General features: G+C 39.9%; 1 non-coding gene across 1 annotated transcript; it reads left to right on the top strand.

The window, feature by feature from the left end:
• Nucleotides 1–572: 572 nt before the first annotated feature.
• LOC145168247 (small nucleolar RNA R71) lies at nt 573–679 on the top strand. The gene has a single exon (XR_013741814.1). It is a non-coding gene; the product is annotated as a small nucleolar RNA R71 (small nucleolar RNA).
• Nucleotides 680–13,267: the final 12,588 nt, after the last annotated feature.

The following is a 13,267-nucleotide window of genomic DNA, read 5'->3' as shown; positions in this document are numbered from 1 at the left end:
CATCATGTCTTCTCTTGGATGCTTCCATAAATCGGGTTAACATGTTTTCCAAGTCTATTTTCTTTTCGGCTGGTGGTTGCTCTTTTTGATAGAAGCCTCGGCCTGTCTGCTTAAATTTCTCTTCCTTTTGCTTCTTATATTCATCATATGGCAGCCACTCTTTCTTTGGTTTTCTCCAATCCTCATCATACTTATCCCCACTCGAGTACCAAACTTGAGCCCTTTTGTTCCCATACTCATCCAAGTTGCAATCTTTAGTCAAGTGTGGTCCATTACATCGTTCACACCCAACTTTAATTGCATGAATTGATTGGTCCATTTGTGTCAATCTCCGGTCCATAGTATTGAGCATCGCCATCATAGCAGCCATTTCTTCAAAATGCGTACCCCCACTACCTTTTGCTCCATCTTGTCTTCGGTTGTGGTACTCACGAGAATGTCTTGCGAATTCTTCAACTAACTCCTTGACCTCCCTTGGATTCTTCTTTGTCAATGGCCCTTGAGAGTCAAGGAGTTGTCTTGTCATAACATTGACCCCATCGTAGAAAATAGACATATCTTGTTGAACATTTAGATCATGTTGAGGACAATTCCTTAACAATCCCTTGTAGCGCTCCCAAGCTTCGTATAGTGACTCCCCCGGCTGTTGCTCAAAGTTGGCTATTGCCTTATTGAGTTTAGCTATTTTGGAAGGTGGGCAAAACTGATCTAGAAATTTCTCATGCATTTGAGCCCAAGTAGTGATTGTACCAGGTGGAAGTGCTTTCAACCAGTCTTTTGCAGCTCCCTTAAAAGTGACTGGTAGCATCCTTAGTAAGATGGTGTCTCCGTTAACATTCGGGACATTGAAATAGTCAGCAATGTCGTTGACTTCATCTAAATGCTTAAATGCATCCTCATGATCTTTCCTATAAAATGGGATATCCTTTAGTGCAGTGAGGATATGTCCCTTCAGCTCGAATGTGGTAGTGGCAGGTATCGCTGGTTGTACTAAACCTGGACCAACATCTTCACGAATTCACTTCTTGTAGGCTCCCATTGATATTTTTTCAATGTTTGCCATCTCGTTTCTTCGCTCGTTCTCGGGTTCACTCGTATAAAGTCCAAACTCAGTCTCGGAATCGTACTCGGATTCGGTTGGGAAAGGTATTTGATCTAAGTTTTCAACTTTGCTCTTGTCCTTTGAAGATGAACTTGACTCTCCCATTTTCTTCCCCGACTTCTTTGAGAACACTGACTTGAGTTCTTGTAAGGGTGTCTTCTTAGGTGTTTGATCTTCCTTTACGTTCTTATCTTTCTTTTTGTGAAGGGCTGACTCTGGATCTTCAAGTGGCGGCACCAAAGGTGTATTGGACCCTCTGGTCATGTACTCCTGAAAAAATAAACAAAATAAAAACGTAAAACTGAACTAAATTGGAAAAGCAAACTAAAAATAAAGAAAACTAGGTTCACAGGATTCATGTCGTGAGCCTGTAAAGCTCACGTCGTGAGTTCTGTAATGCAGAAAAAAAAATTGAAACTGAAAAAAAATACTCTTTACAGGTTTTACTCCACAAAAAGGATCGATTAATTTAATGCAAATAAATTAGCAATTACTAAGACGTTCCCCGGCAACGGCGCCAAAAACTTGATGTGCACAAAAGTACCCACTAATTTTATAATTTATAACCCAACTAACTTTACTAACTAAAATGCACCTAGGCAGTGTACCCAGTCGAATTATAGAATAGTTGGGTAAGTCGGGTGTCGATCACAGGGAACGGTGTTAACTTATTAATCTACTTACTACTAAATTAATCTAATTATTAACAGCTTAAAAGGGTTTTGTCTGATTCTACAAGATCAAACGAACTTTACTCAAATTCAATCAATTACTAAAAACACTTATGTTAGTTCGAATCCACTTTCCCTCAATGATTTATAATTTAGCTATGACAATTACTGTTGGTACCAATTAAAATAGTATTAGCAATTTAGTTCTAAATCTACTAACTTTAATTTATTCATGTAAGTCTATGTATGGTCACACATTAGTTAACACAGAATCAATTATTGAATAAGATTGGAGCCATGTAAGATTGATTAATCAAAACACAATTACAATCATAATATGAGTTCTCTAGCACAGCTTAATTCAATGATTCAATTACTTATCTAAGATTGGTTTGATCTTAGCTCTAATAAACTAGTGTTCACTGAATTATTAGGTATTCAAATTCATGCAGATTTGTATTCACTAACTACACAGAACAAGAATTTAAAGCAATCAAATATTAAATTAAAATATGCTAGGTAAAATCAATCAACACAAGCATATTACCAACAAGTAAAGTCAAATCTAATGCATCAAAACCATGAGTTCCAGCTTCATCTAGCTAACAGAAGCAGCTAGATTTAGTTGGACATACTAGCAAATAAACAATCATAAATCAAAGTATAAGGCGTGTTCAAGTATCAATAATTAAACTAATTATGAACCTCTATTCTTTTGGTGTTGAAAACCTTCTTCCAAGACTTTTCTTCTGCTGAAATTCGTCTTCTGAAACCCTTTTCTCCAGCCAAAAACTTCTCAAGTCGTAATGAGCAAGAGAATTTATAGTATCTGATTTTACCGAGTTCACGTCGTGAATGCGAGTTTTCCGTATTCGGCAAGGACTCTTTCACCCGGATGTATATCTTCTGGAATACTCTGATCACGTCGTGAACATCTAATTACTCACGTCGTGAGCATTTCTTTTTGCTGAGTTTTTTCATCCTTCTTCCCTTCAAGCCTCCAAAGTTCCAAATATTGTCAGTTCTAGTCCCTCTCTTCGAGAATGCTTTACTTTGGCTGCAAATAACAATTTATCCTTATAAGTACCATTATTCTATGCAAATAACCAAAATATTAATAAAAATGTAAATAAATATTGCCTAAAAATATATAAAAATATGGCAATATCATGGAATACAACCTGATCTTGGGGTCACAAGCCTGCTCACTCCTTCCAGCTAAAAAAAACTGAAAGGGCACAATCCTTACCCTATAGAACGACAGTCCAATCCATCAATTAACCATTCCACTTCCAGCTGTAAAACCCCAGCTTAACATAATCATCACTCCTTTCTGGACTCCCCACGACTCGCATTCCAGCCTCGCGCAAAACCCCCCCGAAGCCTCAAATCCATATACACCCCTATGATAGCCACACCCGCTCAGCCCACGGAATATAATGAATACAGAATATCTCCCTGATCTCAAGTAACTGAAGCCCTCCGCTCATATGAATATGTCCCAGTACTGGAAAACTCGACCAGCTCCTCCCTTGTCGTCGTTACAGCTGCTAAAGTTGTCGCAGCAACTGTCTTGGCAATGGCTGCATAGCGCTCGTCGAAATACCCAACCATGGCGGTCTTAATAGACCCAAACATCTCCGGAAACTGTCCTCGAACAACTCCGATCACCTCCTCCCGGATGATCTCGCTGACACGGTCCTCTAAAAATGTTGGTTTATCCTGGCTGCTAGCTTCCGATCCTAACCTAGATCCGGTCTCAAGACGTCTCGTAACCACCATTCTGGTAAGACACCAGAAAGATCTCCGCTAATCCATATAATGACAGGGGACCAACTCCCAACCCAACCCTAGGGGTTGTGACTTCCTTGCTACGCGCATGGGTCCTGTGCTTTCAGTAGTACGGGCTCATACTACCTTCCACACCTACCCATATTTGTCTCAAGTATCATCACAACGCCCTAACAATATACATAATCATAGTAAGTGCTCAATCCTCACACCTAGAGGAATGCTAAATATCTCGTAACTGGCCTCCCGGCCTCACACAACCCACCCATCCATAAAACTCCCACCAACCCTGTAGCACTAGTGTATGCTAGCCATACATAACACTGGACCCTATAGACTTTTGAATATCTGATCCTACCCTAAGCTCCTAATCAACAACAACAGAACATAAGGCCAAATCAAACATTCTCAGGCTATAAGATCTTAATTATGTATAGTCGAGATACATACACAAGCAACTACAATAATGATGTCAATCTCATATAAGGAAAACCCTAGGCTAGCAGGCATCATGTAATCAGGCAATTCTATCATGTAATTCCTGAAGATCCCTAGCCTAGTACTAGCATGTTGTTCTAACATATCACAATATTAGATAATTGTCGGTATTTTGGGGTCTACTTACTGGCTCCGGCTGATCGTACACTCTGCCTCCTCTTTTACTTATTTTGAAAACCATTTTAAAAAAATCATTTCGAAAATCTTTTTCCTTAGTTTGAGACTGGATTCACACGAATGATCCTCCAATTCGCTCAAACCAAGGCTCTGATACCAACTTGTAACACCCATAAAATTCTGGCCAATTTTAAACTTTTAAATCATTTAAAACCACTCAGTTATTACAATTTGTTTTTCAAAATAGTTTAAACATCAGAGTTCCCAGAAATCATGTTCATCAATCGAGGAAGTGTACGGTCATACCTTCACCTTCCCGCGGCCATCCGTTGAACCTGAAACAATAAACTGAAACTGTAAGCCCGAAAGCTTAGTGAGTTACCCCCAAAATACCCATACACACAACGATACACATACAATAATAAACAACATACTATGGGTCCAATCATCCATCGGGATGGAATACCCTAGGCCCTCAACCATCGGGTTGGAATGCCCACATACTACGAGTCCAATCATCCTCGGGATGGAATACTCTCGGCCCACAACCATCGGGTTGGAATGCCCACACACAATACATATATAACAGATACTATGGGTCTAATCATCCATCGGGATGGAATACCCCAGGCCCTCAACCATCGGGTTGGAATGCCAACATACTATGGGTCGAATCAACCATCAGGTTGGAATACCCCAGGACCTCAACCATCGGGTTGGAATGCCAACATAACCAATCAAACATGTGCACCTATATTAGATAATCATATAACAGTCTACAAAGACAACATACTAGGGTCCTATCATCCTCGGGATGGAATACCCTCAACTACCAATCAATCATGTGCACATATAACAGGTAATCTCCTACCAGCATACAAACAGTCAGACCAAACTATAGGTCATTAAGCATAGCCACATCTGATCTACCAGGATACCGATCTAACAGATCATACTAACATATAACCATCCTATCTACTCGGATACCGATCTAACATATCATACTAGCATATGACCATCCTATCTACCAGGATACCGATCTAACAGTTCATACCAACATATAACCATCCTATCTACCAGGATACCGAGCTAACATATCATACCAGCATATAACCATCCTACCTACTAGGATACCGGTCTAACAGATCATACCAGCATATAACCATCCTATCTACCAGGATACTGAGCTAACAAATCATAACAACATATGTCATCCTATCTACCAGGATACCGATCTAACATATCATAGCAGCATATAACATATCAGGATAACAATCCGAAAAGGGCCGGCCTTGGTGCCTTAGACCCTTAAGTAGTGAGCATAACTCACCTCGCAATGTCATATCCGAACTGAAGAGTCGAACTCCCGAATCGCCGCCTCACCAATGATCCCGAACTATGCATAAAATAAAACCAAGTGATTACACAACACAACAAACTTGATTAAGGGTCCACACAACTCACTAAGTCCATTCTCTTTATTGGGCCAAAGCCCAATACCAAGTCCTTGACTTGAAAGTCCTTATGCAAAGCCCATTATTGGCCCAATTTACCAAATTAGGCCCAACTCCCTAATTGGGCCTCAATCCAAGATCCATTATCAAAACTTGGCCCAAATCCAATTATTCAGAGAGTCCAGCAAAGCCCAAGCCCATCTAGTCCAAACACAGCCCAAAACCCGAAGCCTAAATGACACAAGCCCAACATAGGAAGTACGCGGGGCGTACTCCTCTGGTACGTTGGGCGTACTCTCCCGATGTTGACCAGCATCAGGGTGGTTGACCCAGTATGCTGGGCGTACTGGATTTACGCGGGGCGTACTCACGACTGAACAAAAACTCTCCCAAGTGCTTAATGACTTTATCACTTGGGACGTCCAGAAAGCTCTTAATCCAAGGTCTTGATCCAGTAAGACCTTTCTACTACATGCATGGGACATCTTAAGCCATTGGGACCTCATTTTTACCACTAAAGACCTCAACAAGGGTCGGAAAGGACAACCCATTTCGTCCAAAACATAACATGCATCATTTTAGGACTTTTAGGACAAGAATGCTTCCATAAAGCTAGAATGACTAGCTCTATCTCATACAAGCATAAAGTTCCAAGCTTTTTACCTTCTGGAGCTTCCAAAACAGATGATGAACCAAGATCCACAAGCCAATCTTCCCTCCTTGGCTCCTTGATGCACAAGCTCCTTCTTGAAGGCACCAAAAACACACTATAAGCTCAAGAATGTTCACTAGGAGGCTAGGGTTCTCTCAAGACGGCTGAGGGAGGTGTGGAGGCTAAAAGAGATAAGAGGGTATGGACCATAAGGTGCTTAAATACTCCACAAACCCTAAAAGTTAGGGTTCCATCCTGGCACATGTACGCCCAGCGTACACATGTGTACGCCCAGCGTACACATGTGTACGCCCAGCGTACTACTTAAGTCTCCAAACTTACCATTTTGCCACTAGAGCCTCCTTTTGCCACTTCCTTCTAAATCAAGGGCCAAAATGACCTAATTAAAATCTGAGGGATGAATTTGAAGCTACTGGAAAAATGGGATGTTATAACAACTTTAGTTTATATGACTCCTTAATGATCTGTTTAAATATCTTGAATGGACCATAATAACGAGGGGATAACTTCTCATTCCACTTTTGCCCAGCCGACGTTTGACGATAGGGTCGCAACTTAATATACACATGCTCCCCGATAGTAAATTCCATATTGTGCCTTTTTCCATGTACTTGAGCCTTCATGAGTTGTTGAGCTCAAAGTAAATGGTCCTTGAGTTCCTTAAAGCCCTGATCCCGTTGACACTAATACTCATCTACTTGAAATGTTATGGCTAAACCGCAATTATAGATGACTAACTCTGGAGGATCACACCCATACAAATGTTTAAATGGGGTCATGTGAATTCAAGAATGATAATAGGTATTGTACCAGTACTCGGCCCATGGAAGCCATTTCATCCACTCCTTCAACTGATATGAAGATAAGCATCACAAGTAGGTCTCTAAACTCCTATTAACCACCTTCGTTCGTCCATCCGTTTGTGGATGATAAGCCATACTCTGCTTTAAATTGGTACCTTGAAAGTTAAAGAGTTCCTTCCAGAACAGTTATCACGATCTGATACAATCGAACGGGGAATAGCATGTAAGCGCACCACCTCTCTAATAAAGATTATAGTTATAGACGCGACTGTGAACGGGTCTTTGAGAAGGATAAATTGAGATAATTTACTGAAGTGGTCCATGACTACAAAAATGACACTATACCCAGTTGATTTCAGTAATCCTTTGACAAAATCCATAAAAAGATCCTCCCATACCCGATTTGGTAACTCCAACGGTTACAACTACCTTGTCGGTGCCAAGTTGGAGTGCTTGTTACGTTAACACACAACGTATTCCGACACGAACTTGGCCATCCCTTCGCATTCCTACCCAAAAGAATTCCTTCACAAGACGTTGATAAGCCTTTTGCATACCCTCATGCCCTCCTGTCACCCCACTTGACAAACCTAACATAATCATAACACCTATTTGGACATGCTTGGAATAACCATACGAGCTTTATAACGAACGTGCCCCTGAATGACTTCATAACCTGCCATATCCACACTAGAAGTTTCTAATTTTTTTCAAATAGCCGCCAATTCTGGTTCCAAGAGTACGTCGGCTAAAAGTCCAATCCCAATGCTAACCTGGGACATCCTAATTTCCACCAAGGTGATGCCCTCCCTACGTCAGGATAACGTGTCGGCCATCCCGTTCTCTTTTCCCATCCAATAAATAATTTCAAAATTAAATCTGGACAGCTTTGAGATCCATCATTGGTGTTCCCCAAATACCATTTTATGCTCCAAAAAATGCTTCAAGCTTTTTGGTTAATGACCACCGTGAACTTGCGCCCTAACAAATAAGGCCGCCAATTCTGAACCACCATTACGATTGCCATCAACCCCCATTCATAAATCGACTTGAGTTGAGTGTGTGAACCTAGGACTTGGATGAAATAAGCCATTGGTTTACCTTCTTTCATAAGAACCGCTCCCACCCCAAAACCCGATGCATATATCTCGATGGTGAAGGCTTTAGAAAAATCTGGTAAAGCTAACAATGGAATTCATCTCGTCGCATGTTGTAACTAGTGGAATGCTTCCCACTTGAATTTGAATTTCTTGAGTAAGTCGGCCAACGGATGCACGATTCTTCGATAACCATGTACAAATTTCTGATAATAACCTGTTATCCACAAAAGACCCCTCAACTCCCGTATTGTCTTGGGTATCAGACACTCTAACATCACTGATATCTTGCTTGGATTACCCACCACTCCCTTACTTGTCACCACGTAAACCAAGTAGTCAACCCAATTTTGATCAAAGACACATTTTTTTGTTGGAAAAGAGGCTCTCAACCCTAAGGCATTAGAACACCACCCTTAAGTGTTATTCATGATCTTCCATGGTTCGAATGTACACGAGAATATTGTCAAATAAAAGAAGCATGAATTTAAGTAGGGGAAAAAAACCTTATCATGAGGGATTGAAATGTCGAGGGACCATTTTTCAACCCAAACGACATGACAAGGAACTCGTAATTCCCTTCAGGTTTTCGAAATTCCGTCTTTTGTATGTCTTCAGATTTCATGTGAATCTGATGGTACCCGAACTTGAGATCCAACTAGTTAAATATCGTTGCCCCATGTAGCTCGTCGAGTAACTTATCAATGACGGAATTTGGGAATTTTTCAAGTACTGTGGATTTATTCAATGCTCGATAATTGTAACATCCCGAATTCCAGGTATAAGAGTTATCTTTTATATGATTTTCTAGTCAAACTCGGCAAGTTGGGTAGCCCCAACTCGGCGTGTTGAGGAATGTTTTGGCTATGGGATTTAATGAAGCAACTCGGCGAGTTGAAGAGCCTCAACTCGGCGAGTTCACATCTGGGAAGGAAACCCTAATTTTTAGGGTGTTGCGCCCTATTTAAAGGCCTTAAGTCCCTTGGCTGGCATCCTTAACAGCCTCCTCTGTCCAGATGCCCTAAATTCGAGTATCATATTCCATAGTTGAGTGTGTGAGCTTGTGGAGAGCTTTGAGTATTGATTTTTGGTACTGTTTTGAAGGAGCCTTGAAATGAAGGTGTCTAGCTTGGTGGAAAGGATTTAGATCCAGAATATACCATATTATTGCAGTCTCTTTGAGGTATAAAGTTTGTACCTTGCTTCTTCATTGGTTAGATCTCTTCTTTTGGGGTTTTATCTTGATTATTGGATTCTTTGATGGATTGTCCAAGGATTTGAGTGTTTCATGGGTTGTCATTTTAGATCTGGCCATTTTGTGGCATCATCTGGCTTAAAGTTGAAAGATTTATGAGGATTTTTGTGTCATGCATGCATTAAGTCAATTATTAAGTCCGTTTTAAGCTTAAGAGCTTCATTTAGACATGCATGAATGTAAAGTTGGCAACTTTACGTGGTTTTCCAGCTCAAGGAAGTCAGATCTAGGTTTTAGAGTCATGTCCTTATGGATTAAGTGCTGATTGCATTAAGTTGTTGGGTTTTGAGCGGACTCGACGAGTTTATTGATAAAATCGGCGAGTTGGATCGGTTTTTCCCGACTTTGCAGTTAAATGGAAAAACACGGCGAGTTGAAGGAACAACTCAGCAAGTTGGGTCAACTCGGGCCTTTGACCTTGACTTTTGACTTTTGTCTTTGACCAAGTTGTCCTAAAGGGGGTACTTGAGGTAAACTGAATTGTAATAAAGGAAATTATGGGCTTAGGATAAGACTCATATGAGGTTAGGCCCAATTTGGAAAATTAGGCCACCAGTGGGCCTTTGTGGATCTTTTGGTTTTGGACCTTTTGGTTAATGGAATTGGGCCTTAGTTTTGGTTCATGTTGGGTCAGGGGTAAAATGGTCATTTTACCCCAAGTATGGATGGCGGGACTTAGAATGAAACCCAATTGCTAATTGGGTGTTATTTTGATCGGTTAGATCAGAGGTGTCGTCGGGGCAGCAACTAAGGATTCTTGCAGTGAAATTCAGTATTCGAAATGAGTTTTCCTCACTGTACTTTCGGGTTGAAGGCACCAAGGCCGGCCCTTTGGTTTGATAACCTGATATTGTTGATGTTGAGAGAAAAACTTGAGTAACACACTTGAACAAACGTTAGAACAAGTAATAATGTGGAATGAAGTTTAACTCAGTGGATCATAAAGCTCAACAATAATAATAAGTTAGATAGTTAGATAGTTAGATAATTAGGTGCGGAAATATAAGGAAATGTAAATGACAACAAGTATTATATCAGGAAGACACTATAAGCTGATTCTTAACAAGGATTGCAGACAATACAAGTTAGTAAATGAGATCAAGCTTAGTGATTAAGTCAAGCTGACTTGCTCCAAAGAGATAACGATCTTAATATTAGAATCTGAAGATCTTTTAAGATGAGCGAGTAAGAGAGAATATGATATTTCAAGATAGAGATAGAATGATCGATTGAGAGGTGTTCATTCAGAATAAAAGAGCTCTATTTATAGAGACTCGAAGATTACAAAGTTAAATCTGTCTAGGGGTTGCCATGCAAGGTACACTGGACAAAGAAGTGTAAAGACATAAAACAGATAAAACTAAACTAAGATAGATGACTTCAATTGCGGATGCAGTTTTTGGTTGCAGAGTGGAGCTTGACTTCGGATCTTGTTGATGACTTTGGATCTCTTCAAGTTTAAGAGGGTCACTTTTATGTTTCAACAATTTCCCCCTAAGTGACCTCTTCAACTTTCCTTTCATTTGTCGAGTCTAAGGAATTTGATGAGAATCCACCAAAACTTCCTTACTTCACTGCAGTTGTGTGTTTTGACTTGTTCACTGTAGTTTAAGTAACTTCAAGTTGCTTTCGGGTAAAGCGATTCATGGCAGTCACTGGAGTGAAGTACTTGGTTTCATCATTCTTCTGTTTGAAAATGACTCCAAGGTCAGGGAAGTTAGTTGCTCCAAGGGATCCTCTTGAAAACCTTCAGTCAGCACCGGAGCTGGGTCAAGAGGAGGGAGGTTGAACTTATGAGCAAGTGCTGGGTGGATGTCCGAGTCAATTTTTGCGAACTCACAAACAGTCTCTTTTAGAAAGGTACAGGCCCTTTCATACGCAGTCTTCGTCTTTGGGTGCTTCTCACACTTGTTCTGAAATACCTTTGCAATCAAGAAGATTTCCTCCGGGTTCATGCATCGGAAAATCAGCTTGACTTCGGATGTAGTCTGAATTTCTTTTGGTGAGAGTATACTGGATGAATTCAGCTTTCATGAATTTTCTAGGCTTGTAGTTCTTAACTACAGTGGGTCTATCGTTCGACCAGATTTTCTCGATTGCAGATCCATGTTTGGCATGGAATCTGTTGAGTCTTTCAAATTCTAGTGGCAACCTCTGATCATCTGGAAGGCTGCGGTCAACGATTCAAAGACGGTAAAGAACTTTGCATTGGGAGAGATGGGAATGTCCCAATAACCGTCTGATGGAGGTTCCACAAAGGTGAGATAGGGATTGTAGTCATCATCTAGTAATCTTCTGATAGGATTAACCCAGGAATGGATGAGGGATTCATCCATAGTGATGTCGAATCCATGATCTCTCCAAATCATTTTTGCTAACTTAGCTGCTCTCCAGTCAGCTTTCTTTTGTTTGGTTTTGGGAGAGTCGTAGGAGTTTGCGGATGACATTGTTGGTGTTGGATTAGTGTCTAAGTCCATAACTATAATTGGTATATACTTGACCCGACCCGGCATGGTCCATTTGGGTTGCATGGCATCATGCATTTGGATAGACTAAAATGAGAGAAATAACACTTAAGGTTTATTAATATATTATAAGTTCTAATATATTAATAAGATTATTTAATTAGTATTGATCAAGAATTAATCTATAATTAATTAAGTGATCAAAAGAAGATTAATTAAATATATGGGTTGATTGTGTAAATCATCCATAACTTATATAGTGGGCTAATGCTCCATGGATTATCAAGTTGGGCTAAAACCCATATGATGCTCCATGGATGCTCCATGGTGTATTTGAACCCATGGATCCAAGGAAATGGAAAGCCATAACAATTAGGGTTTACCCTAATAGTGTCACACTATATAAAGATATCATTCTTGTCAAAATCGGACACTAAGTCTAGAAGGTGAGGGCAAGCCGATTTCATGAAGTGATGATTTCTCTCTAAGTTATTCCAAGTGCATATGATGTTGTGTGAACCATTTGAGGTGTCACACTTGGGGCACTAGGCTCTTAAGCTCCATGGAATCAAGCACCAAACAAGAGGTATGTAATTCTACTAGAATTTGTATTCTGTGTACTTTATATTATGCTAGTTAGAACAATACCTTGGAAAATTGATATTTGCATGTATAATAGAGAAAACATAGATCCAAGGTATTTAGGGTTGTATGTACACCATAGGAGTGTTAGAATGCTCAAAACCCAACAGTGGTATCAGAGCCTCGTCTTGTTTTCACTTATACTTGATGCAAACTGCTTAAAAATCGAAGTTTTGTGCTGTCTGAACAGGGGACTCGGCGAGTCCATTAAGGGACTCGACGAGTCCAAGACAAAATGCATCCAACTCGCCGAGTTTGTTCATGCACTCGACGAGTTGGACCCCCAAACAGCATATCTTCGATTTTTGGTGCTGGAATTGGTCTAGAATCATTACCTTTGATTGTTTTGGTCTTATAAAACCTGTTTTTAATGTGGTAATGATTATGTTAAACCAATTTCAATGCTATAATCAAAGTTTCAAGTTTATATATGTTTATGTAATTCTTGAAAATTGTTGATTAAGAATGTTCATGCTTATGAGTTTTGGTAGATCATAGGAATTATGTGCAAATTGTTTGTTAGTATAATTCTTGATCTCAATGAAATTGTATGGAGTCCATAACTTGTCCTCAAATTATGGATTACCAAAAGTTTTTTTATGTTTCCTTGATTTATGAGTTAGTTTAGATTAATGAAAAAGTTGTGTTTTAGTTGTTTTTAATCCAAATTAGTCTAGAGTTAGTTCATAAAATATGTTT

The sequence above is a fragment of the Lactuca virosa genome, chromosome 3 (genome assembly GCF_052849685.1).
Source record: "Lactuca virosa cultivar CGN04683 chromosome 3, Lactuca_virosa_CGN04683_v6, whole genome shotgun sequence".
NCBI classification, from domain to species: Eukaryota; Viridiplantae; Streptophyta; class Magnoliopsida; order Asterales; family Asteraceae; genus Lactuca; species Lactuca virosa.
Note: the sequence above shows the minus strand (reverse complement) of the source record. Positions and strands in the feature narration are given on the sequence as shown.